Raw genomic sequence first — 10,785 nt, forward strand, 5'->3', positions numbered from 1 at the left:
TGAGGATTCAGAGATTTATGGAGACCTTTAGGTAAGTGCTCAGTGGTGAAGTCGATGGTTTTTTTTAAGAGTCTGCTGTTTTTCTGAGGACCCTGCAAAGGATCAGAACCCTCATCTCATATATCTTAATAATTTCCTTGTTTTTTAAGGGTAACATCCAGGACCTGAAACCTAAACTCTGCTACTTCTTGGTGCATTAGAGGGGAGAGGATAATTTAAATCTCAAACAGCTGCACATTGACTGAAGCCTCATTTTTAAAGGGAAAAACCTTGGAAACGTTTTCTAATTAATTTTCATGGATAGATCTTGTCAAGTCTGCGAAGATGGTGAATATTTCTGTGCATTTTTTTCAGTTTTTATGGTTTTACCTTCATAGCAACATCCAGAGTTAGAAATTGTGTGGAAAAATTGTGCATCCAAACACTCATCCCTTGCAGTGGACGTATGAGGATGGGACAGGGTCACCTGCTGGGCTGTGAAGGAGTGGAAATCCCTGGCAATGTGATTTTTGTTTCTTTTTGTGCATCAAATCACGGTGCCAGGAACCCTCCCCACCACAGCCAGACAAGAGGCTGGATCTGCACCTCTCTACCCATTTTTCTTTCTTTCTTTCTTTCTTTCTTTCTTTTTTTTTTTTTAGTGCTACATCCTTTTTGGTCTCCAGATGCTCTTACGAAGATCTTCTTCCGCAGCAGATGTGGAGCACCTGTGACCTGAAACAAAGAGCAAAAAGGAGATTTTGGCATCATTATTTCTCTCGTAACTCGATGATAATCTATGATGCGCTTCAGGCCGCTGCTGCTGCCCTGAAATGAAAGGTGACGCTACTTCATAATTACAAAAAAATAAAATAAAAAACATTTGAGAGACATGAGGAATGGCTCTGCAGACCTTTTGTTGCACTCCTCAGCAGGAAGCAGCAGATGTGAAGTCGAAACACGCAGAGGTGAATTATATGGTCATTTGGTTTTAGAGAAGGCCGAGGGCAAAAAGAAAACACTTCTTGTTTGAAATTATGTCACCATGTCATCATGGTGCAAACTCTCAGCGCCTCCTGAACGTCGGTGCACCCACAACGTCAGCCAAGGAGAACAGGCGCCAAAAGGAGATTTGTGTTCATTTTAGGAAATATTAGTGCACAAGAAATGGACTTGGTTCTGTTTAGTCTCAGATTAATTGAGGGTATTTCAGCCAAAAAAAAAAAACCCTGTTGTGTTTAATGTTGATGGCTTGAAATTGCTGAGTGGGTTCACAGAGGGACATGAAGAGAAATAAAAAAAAACTCTTTTTTAAACATCCTTCATGCAAAGTTACAATGCCAGTGTGTTATTATCTGTTGTTGTTTAGCAGGGAAAATTCCTGGCCCACCCGGATGTGGAAGGAATAATGACAGGATTGTTTAATGATGTGGAGGAGGAGGTTAGAACTGAGTCACAACTGGCTTTCCTTCATTGGAGCGTCATGACCAGATGTCAGAAGAAGTCCAAATTATTCTTTTATCATGAAAATTACCATTACATTTGGATATTTGTTTATCAGCGCAACCTGATTTTAACACTACTCGTCTGTTCATCCATTAAGTTTCACTGTAAAGCCAGGATTAAGTCTGCTTGACCAAAAATATTAACATTTTCATTCATTCAATCTTTATTTATACCGACTAGTCTCATTGAACCATGAGGACTCATTTATTTACAAGAGGGACCTGTTCCAGACAGAACATACAAAGTACAGACAACAATAACAATAAATAATAACAATAAACTACAGTAAAAATGCAGTTAAAAATGCTCACTAATATCTCAAAAGTAGCAAAACGCTACATGTTGCAAAACATTCAACAGCTAAAAGTAGCAAAAAGTTTATAAAAAGTAGCAAAATTATATTTATAAGCCAAAAGTAGCATAATGTTAGATAAAAGCAACAAAACATAAGCTAAATCCTAAAGTGCCTAAATACTAACTAAAAACTAAAAGTAGCAAAACACTAACTAAAAGCTAAAAGCAGCAAAAAGTAGATAAATATAGTGAAGGGATGACCAGAAGTAATGCTTTAGAAAGCATCAAAACTATAGCTAGAAGGCAAAACTAGCAAAAGACACATTAAAAGTTGCAAAGGGATAGCTAAAGGTAGGCTAAGGCTAACTAGAAGTATAAGCAAAAATAGTAAAATTCTAGCTAAAAGCTTAAAGTAACAATTAGCTAAAAATATTAAAGTTGTAAAAAGCAAGCTAAAAGTAACAAAAGTGGACTGAAATAGAACAAGTTTGCTGAAGTAAATCTGAAAGAGAACATTTTTCAATGAAGCAATCTTTGTGTATTTCCATGAAGTAAATACTTGTAACTAAAGTTAAAAAAATGTGCTAAGTATCGTAGCACCCATCCCCTGAACGAGCTGAACCTTCTGATATACGCAGCAAAATAAGTGCAAAGTCTGCAGAAGCAGCTAGCTTGCAATTATCGTACGGAAAACTTGAAAACAAAAACAAGACTCACATAAAGAATATATGAACAATTATAATCAGGTGAAAACAAAATGGATTAGGATCATCACAGAGGAACATGAAAGAAAAATATAAAAACAATCGAGATTAACGAACATAAAATTAAAGCAGGGAATAGCGTTGTGCACACAGGTCTGCAGCACATGTACAACTTTCTGAACGCATGCAGAATGCTTCCAGACAGTAAAATATGTCTGTCCTGTCATGCAGAGTTAACAGTCGGCACTCCCTGCACAGGAATCATGAATAAATGTTTGTTTCGACTGTGAGAACTGGAACGTGAAGCTGTGCATCAGTGAACAGTAAAGCAGAGAGAGACGGATTGACTGCGTGCGCTTTGTTCATTCGCATGCATGAGTAGGAGCGTGTTGTTTGGGAAAGAAAGGCAGAAAATGCTTGAAGGGAGTGGTGGTGCCCTCAAACACTTCGGTGAGTCAGTGTTTGTTTGCAGGGTGTGAGACTCTATATGGAGCATGAATGATGGGTGACACTCCTGCCAGTTCGGATGGAGTGGAAACTTGTTGCATTTCTTTGTGAAGTGGGGAAAATTACAGGGTGGCACGTGGAGAATGGATGTGGCCAAGAACGGAATGCAAGATAATTTTTTATAGTAGGGAAACAAAGTTTAAATAAAATGTGGTTTCCTTTTTTAATTGCAATATAATCTTGAATTTTGTTTAGACAAAAGATTTACCAAATTTGAAACCACTGGCACGTTAATGAAATATTTAAGATCTTTTGAAGTGGGGCTTTGTGAAGACATTATGAACAATTAATACATTACCTGTTTTAGATAGCTCTTTGAACACTGTATTTTGGATACATGGAGTTTAATTGTGAGAACTACATGGCTTTTCCAGCAGACATACAATATATGTCCTTCTAAAAGTCATTAGCTCATCACTAGTCAGAATTAAACTCAATTTCTTCAACCTGAGGTTGTTCAAAGAGCTATCTACAGCAGGTAAGACATTAATAGTTCATAACTTTTATACAGAGCCCCACTTCAAAAGATCATTTTACGAGAATAAAGTTAAAAAAGAAGATATATTATGTCTATTTTAGACTATTTGTGTATTTTTCAAACTGATTTAAGACTAATATCTACTGGTGCACAAAATTCGACACAATTTCCAAACGTTGCGTGGGATCAACTTTTGCAGTTGCTCATAAAAGCCAGAAATAATTTCTCCTGATTGTGTGAATCCAGATAAACAAGATTTACAGCACCATGGATAAAATAAATAAATAAATAAAAAACAATTATATGACTGTTGAAGATGTGATTGCCACATTTGGAAAGCTCAACGTTCGCACTCTGAGCCGAACAAACTGACCTCAGTCATGCAGGTCTGCTCGTTGGGCAAAAGACTGGAGGAGAGCCAGAGAGTAAACAATATGAGCCCAGGTGGCCGTTACAGTTATTAGAGTCCAAACATCTGCAAATGTTGGACTTTTTATGCTCCTCAGATTTACTTTTCATCATAGAATGAGAAAAGCCACCAACCATTTGCTGAAATGTGTTTTATTTTTTTTCAGCTCTGCTCTGAGCAGTAGGCAGTGTTTACATGGACAGCGTTGTGATGTACGTGGTGTGAACACATAAATCTAGCTGTCCAGCTCCTGTCAGCCTGCATTTCTCACACTGGTGCCACTGTGATTTGACACCTTGTCTGAACAAAACACGAGCAAAGTGTTAAGAAAGAAGAAATAAAAGAGACTGGGACGATTGCTAGAATGTGTGAGGAAGGGACGGGACTTTATATTTAGGCAAGGGGTGTCCAAAGTGTGGCCTGAGGGCCATTTGTGGCCCTTTAACTGCAATTAAAGAATGGTATAATTTTGACCCACAGAGGTCGATGCATATGTAGACCTTCTTTAGATTTAATGGTGATACTTTTTAACATTTTTAGGTTTAACAGCAAAACAGATTATAATAATCTTCTCAAAATGAAAGATAGTAAGTACATTACAAATATTCAGCTGTAATTAATCCCTTAATTCTCAACAAACCTTCACTGACCTATCAAAAAGTGGAATTTCTGATAATAATTTATAAAACTTGGCTAAATATAACGAGTGTTTTCAAAGAAAATAATTAAATTTAATTAAATAATCGATGGAAATTGGGCATTTTAAAATAATATAAAGTGGTATCATCGACATACAAGTTGATCAACTTTATCAGTGTCCCTTCGAACCTTCCATGAATCTGTTTTAGTGACTGCCAGCTGGACGGTTTTTCAGAACTTCGATGACCCCTTTGGGCCATCCATGGTCCAAATAAATGAGATTACTTAAATAAATAAATACATAAATAAATAAAAGGTTAATGTTTGTGAGGCTCCTAATGTTCTGGATCTACAATAATTTAAACTAAACTTTTAGCCTTTCTGCAAAATATTGTTCAAGTTGTTGAAAGTTTAAAATAAAATCATGCTTTTTAATTTTTTTTTTTGTCTTAAATTAAAATTGTCTGGCCCATGAGTCCTTCATAGACAGTTCTGGCCATCTGTGAAAATGTTTGGACACCCCTGATTTAGCTAACTGCATTAGAAAAGTCCAGTTATGGATTCAAGACTTAATGCCACAATAATGTTCTGATTTGATTTACAAAGCAAGTTAAAAAAAAAAAGCAACCCCCCCCCCCCCCCCAAATAAAAAAATTAAAAATCAAATATCTGCACTTTAGGTTTCTTTAAGTGATGGTTTGGTGGCTGGATACAATCTCAGCACCATAATAAAGCCTTTTATAAAAAACAAATTGTGTTTCTGGATGCAGGAGTAAAGGTTTGCAAGTTTTTGAAAATCAAATTTTTATTACATTTGTAAACTATGGAGAAGAGGTTACTTCAAGTATAAAAAATACAGGCACGTCTAATACATCATAGAGGCTTTTTAGTCTATTTTAAACCAAAACTATTTTAATTTATTAACGGTAACACAGACAAAACAGCCAAAACACATTTAAAGTGCAATAAGTAAAGTTTAGGATCCAACTCATATTTCCCAGACAATATTCCCTACACAACTAAATTTATACTTTGGTGTCAAATTTACACAAAACTAAATGTGTGATTTTTTTTATGTGTACTTTTTACCAAAATTCTCTGAGGGGGTGGGGGGGGTGTCAACATACATGTTTTACTTAAAAGTAAGTTCACTGAGTGACTGACGAGGTGTGACAAGTTTAATAGTTTTTGTTGTTGTAAAAATTACCTGATGTCAGTTGTGCAACTTCAGAAAAAAAAAAAGTATTTATTTTAATAAAAACTTGTCTTTACTATAAAAAATGAGCTAAGCAACATTGAGACTTTTTAGCACTATGGCTGAAAAAATCAGTTAAAGGTTTAGGGAACTTTAAGTGTTTTGGAAGGCTGTTATTTTTCCACTCTATTTATTTATTTTTAATTCACAGACACTTTTCTGTCTTCCACAGTGATCACTGCAGCAGCAACACATTTCCAAGCTTCGCTTCATTTGTCAAACCAGAACTTAATCCACAAAAAGTTTGATTCCATCAGAATGATTTTGTCTTTCAAGAATTTCAACAAACCTGCACAGATAAAAAAAATAAAATAAAAAAAATCTGTATAATTCTGACATGTACGTCCATCACTGTAAAAGCTTGGAAACAAAGAAAAACCTTGAGGAGTTTATAAAATTACATCACTTTAAGCAACATCATAAATGCCTTTTAGGAAAAACGTGATTATCCTTGTGTTTTAATAATCACACTATGCCCTTCTTAAAAAAATAATAAAATTCATGCTCAGTCCAGATTAAAGCTCGATTGACTTCACATTTCTCACTTGCAGAACACAAAGTGACTAACACAAAGCCCTCGTCTGAACCCATCACACCTTTGTAGGTAACGAAAGGACCCACGAGCATTAAAAAGTTATTAGCCACGTTGGCTGGGCCTGGGCTTCATTATTTAGCTCATTAAATCACTCAGTCTCGATAAAACATCCCTCCCCTGTGACTGATGATGAGAGCGGGCATAACGCAGGCACTTTTTCACATGTCCCATTAACAATAATCCACTTTACATAGTTAATGCAATTCAGGGGAGATGTAATTTCATGCAAAATCAATCACTGCCAACCTTTTCTTGGAAACAAAACCAAACAAGACGTACAAGACGGAGCAGGTTTGGGAGTTTTGTGCTCAGAAATTCTTACTGTTAAATCATGAGTGTTATCTTGTGCAATCAAAGAGGAAGTTACCTACAGAGAAAAGAATGAAAATAATTATTTGCCGCCCGCTTTGACTGGAGCACAATCGATCATAATGCATGAGAGGAAATGGGCCGAGCTGCATTAAAGCCTGGCATGGGCTATCTCCGAATCTGATAGTAGCTTTTGCAGCTATTAGCTAATAGCTGTGGCTACTCTGATAACGTTTGGACCAGAGGGTTAGGAGCGTTATTGAGAATCCAAGAGGCGCTTAAGGAGGGAAAGTAATGCTTGGACTGTGAAGCCAAAGATGTGATGCATGTTTAAGAGCATGATCAGGTGACATAGTTGGAAGGGAAATAAATCCAGACACATGGGAAAACCAGGTTCATCATTTAGCCAAAGCTAAAACAGTACCTCCTGCTGCACTCAGCTAGGCTAACAAGTTTCCAAAATGTCAGCCTTCCTTCTGTTTTTGACATGGTCCTAATGAGTTAAAACTTCCTAGAAGTAACTCCTTGGGTGTCATGATCTGATCTGAAGAAGTGGTATTTAGATGTAGCAGTGGAGGATGATACACTGTTGCAATTATATCAGATTAAAGGGGAGCGAGGAGGCGGTTTGGGAGGAACTATTGCGATGCATCCATCAGCATGGCGTGTGAGCGGATCCAAGAGGAGTTGGCGTGCTTGGCTTGTGACCTCTGCAACCAGCAGGCTCCCTCCCACTTCAAGTATGCAATCTCTCCACAAACTGAGGCCTGTTTTTCCACCACACATGGCTTCAATTCGAGGCTACTGCTGCTGTTGCTGTGTCTGCAGTGGCCAGGCGTAGCACAACAAATCTGATTATGAAATCAGTGACTGGCAAACCGATTGAGCTAGCTGTGTCACACGGTGGTGGACGTCTCTGTGTTGTCTAGATTCTTTTTTTTTCATGTGTGTGTGACTTTCATTTTTTACGTCTTGCTCCAGAGCCAACAAGGCAAGCTGTTTACTACTTTATTGGTCGTAAAAAGAAAATATGCACCAGTCGAGGCCTATCAAAGGCTCCTTCATTTGGCTGCTGACTAAAAAGTCGTTGGATGTGTGTTTAAATGCTTCATCTCAGAATAAAAAACATTCTGCGGTAGACACATGGCTGAACTTAAAGGAATAGTTGAGATGTTTTGAAGTGGGGGTTTTAGGAAAGAGTCAATATCTTACCTGTTGTAGATAGCTCTTAGAATTTTGTATTTCTAAGAAGTTAACCAATAGTTTAAGCGTCTAAGTCGAATGCTGCCAACTTAAAAATAACTCCAGTTATACTGATGCCTGCTCAATAATTCATATAATAAGAAGAATCTGTCCAGAGGACCTGACTTAATTTTAACTCCAATTAGATTTCATAGCAGTTCATGCTAATGCTAATTTTAAACTTTTACTCCAGCATTCATTTTCTATTATATGGTTATTCTGGTGGCAGCACGGTGGCGCAACTGGTAGAGCTGCTGCCTCTCAGCGAGCAGATCCCTGGTTCAAATCCCGGTCCGGGGGCCTTTCTGGGTGGAGTTTGCATGTTCTCTCTGTGCATGCGTGGGTTTTCTCCAGGTACTCCGGTTCCCTTCCACAGACCAAAAACATGCATGTTAGGCTGATTGGTAACTCTAAATTGTCCCTAGGTGTGAGTGAGAGACTGAATGGTTGTTTGTCTTGTTTGTCTCTATGTGAGCCTGCGATGGACTTGCGACCCGTCCAGGGTGTACCCCGCCCCTCGCACAGTGATTGCTGGACATGGGCACCGGCGACCCCCGTGACCCAAAATGGAAGAAGCGGGTAAAAGATAATGGATGGATGGTTATTCTGGTGGAAAAGTTGTGATTTTCCTGATAAAAGTGCATTAAGCTGCCTAAAGGTGCTACAGCTAGCTGCTGCTGCTACAGTTTACACTAGCAAATTGACACAAATGTCTATTTAAATATCTGTACCAACGATCCCTGCGACCCAGAAATGAAAAAGCAGGTAAAAAATGATGGATGGATGGAAAGGTGGGTGGGTGGATGGATGAATATATATAATCCCAAACTGACAACAATAAAATGGTGTAAAAGTATGGCACCCATCATTGGGCTTGGCCACACTCAAGCTAGCAGTTAACTCATCAAATCGGTCCGAATGCAACTCCTTTTTCTGATTTAAGTTAATTCAAAGAGCTACCTACAGCAGATTTTAATTGTTCATAACGTTTCTACAGAACCTCATCATAGAAGCTCTGTCTGGTCCAACACAATCAGCAACCGTTCCTAGTAGTAAACATCTGCTCATTGTCCTCAAGACAACGCCCCTATCTGCTTCTGCTTTAGTGAATAGTTAGTTCTGTTGCGAGGTGAATATTTTTTAAGGAACTTTATATAAAAAGATATGAAAATATAAATACAAGGTTAAAAGATTTTGAAATACCCTGATAATGATTTTGTTAATATTGTATTTGCAGACAAGCAGGTAGCATTTTGTGTAGTTCTTGGCTAAAAGGCTGCTAATGATTTTAATTAGGAGCTTTAATGAGAACTGTGACATGATTAAGAGCAATCTTTTTTTTTTTGAGAAACAGCTGTTTTACTTCACATGCTCCTAATATGATAAACAGTACATGATCTACAACTTCTCTCAGTGCATTAGCGTCGTAACAAGTCTCTTCTGGGAACAGCTCGCTCATTTGGCAGACGCAGATAAAGCCTTGGAACAGGTTCAACTATTTAAACAATTTGTCCAAAAAATGTTCAGCGTGTTTGACTTTAGGGTCAGTTTATCAAATCAAACTCCTTTTCCAGTCAGTGGGGAGATTATGGCAGTGTGAGATTACTGAAAAGCAGCAGCAAGAAGCTGTTAGGGTGTGTGTGTGTGAAATGTCTTTTTTATTTCTGTTCACTAGGATTACAGTTCTCAGAAACCTCATCCTCATCGGGATTACATGATCAGACGCAAAAAAAAAAAGGCTAAGACACATCAGCTACTTGTCTTAAGCAGATGCACTGTCTTCCTGAGTGTCATCATCTAAAGATCAAAGCTGAACCATGACATGTGAACGCCAAGCTTTGATCGGAGCTGCTGTCATGAGTTTGTTATGAGTCATCTGCCAAAGGGGAAAGACAAAAACAAGTAGAGGCACAAGAAAGCTCAACTAATAAACTTGTCAAAGTAAAGCTGAGCCCAACAGAGGTTAAGGAGAAAAAGAAATGTGTGAGGGAGTTTTTGACTCACCGTGCCCAGAAGTCCTGGTTAAACCTGAGTCACATCAGAGGGTTCAGATGAGGATATTCGCACAGTGGGAGAGGTATGTGGGAAGGATCCTGGTGACTGGTTTACTGGCTGCCTAACTAACCGTCTGGTTGACGAACTGAAAATCTCACTGAATCAATCCAGCCCCAAAAAGTCACTCGTCAGTGCAATCCTCAGAGCCAGGGTGTCTGTCATGTCTTGAGCTCTGTCCAGAGCCAGATCTCTGAGCTCCACACAGCAAGAAGCTGAGACAGAAGGAGGAGGAGGAAAAGGAGGAGGAGGGAGGGGTGACGCTGTGTCCCCCCTTGTTCCCACAGTCACGGCTCCAGGAGAGAGGAGAGGAGAGGAGGCTGCTGTGTTTCCCATAGAGGTCAGATGTGGAGTTAACACACATCCAGCTGGTTGGTGGCTGCAGCCTGCCTGCTACTAGTGCCCCCCCCCTAAACCTGATCTATCACTGAGGACACAGCAGCCACTCCGTTACAGTGAAGACACAGAGACTTTCTCGTTGTCCCACAAGACTCATATGAGAGTCTGAAGGCAGAGTTGTCAGTCCTCCTCCTCCCTGCCTCCCTCCTTGCCTCCCTCCCTGCCTCTCCTCTTACATTCCCCTCTTTGGTTCTTTTTACAGCCTCCGCTGAGACACTCTTATTGTGTGGCAATTGCATTAGCCTTTAGCGAGCAAGGAATGGCTCTTAGTGTCTAATGCAATGTTGTGTCTCTCAGTCTTTCTCCTAAGCTGTCTTTCCTCTGTCTCTCCCCTTGTCTCTGTCTATCACTTTGACATGTACACGTATGCATACACACCTCCTCTCCTTCCCTGTTTTTCATCTCTCTCTGTGAAAT

At 39.0% G+C, this 10,785-nt stretch overlaps 1 long non-coding RNA gene across 1 annotated transcript; it reads right to left on the reverse strand.

Moving 5' to 3' along the window:
* Positions 1–598: 598 nt before the first annotated feature.
* LOC119407817 lies at positions 599–10,444 on the reverse strand. The gene is made up of 2 exons (XR_005186694.1): positions 9,922–10,444; positions 599–714 (listed from the first exon to the last, which is right to left on the reverse strand). It is a non-coding gene; the product is annotated as an uncharacterized LOC119407817 (long non-coding RNA).
* Positions 10,445–10,785: the final 341 nt, after the last annotated feature.

This window comes from Nematolebias whitei, chromosome 3 (assembly GCF_014905685.2).
Source record: "Nematolebias whitei isolate Nwh7 chromosome 3, NemWhi1, whole genome shotgun sequence".
Taxonomy (NCBI): domain Eukaryota; kingdom Metazoa; phylum Chordata; class Actinopteri; order Cyprinodontiformes; family Rivulidae; genus Nematolebias; species Nematolebias whitei.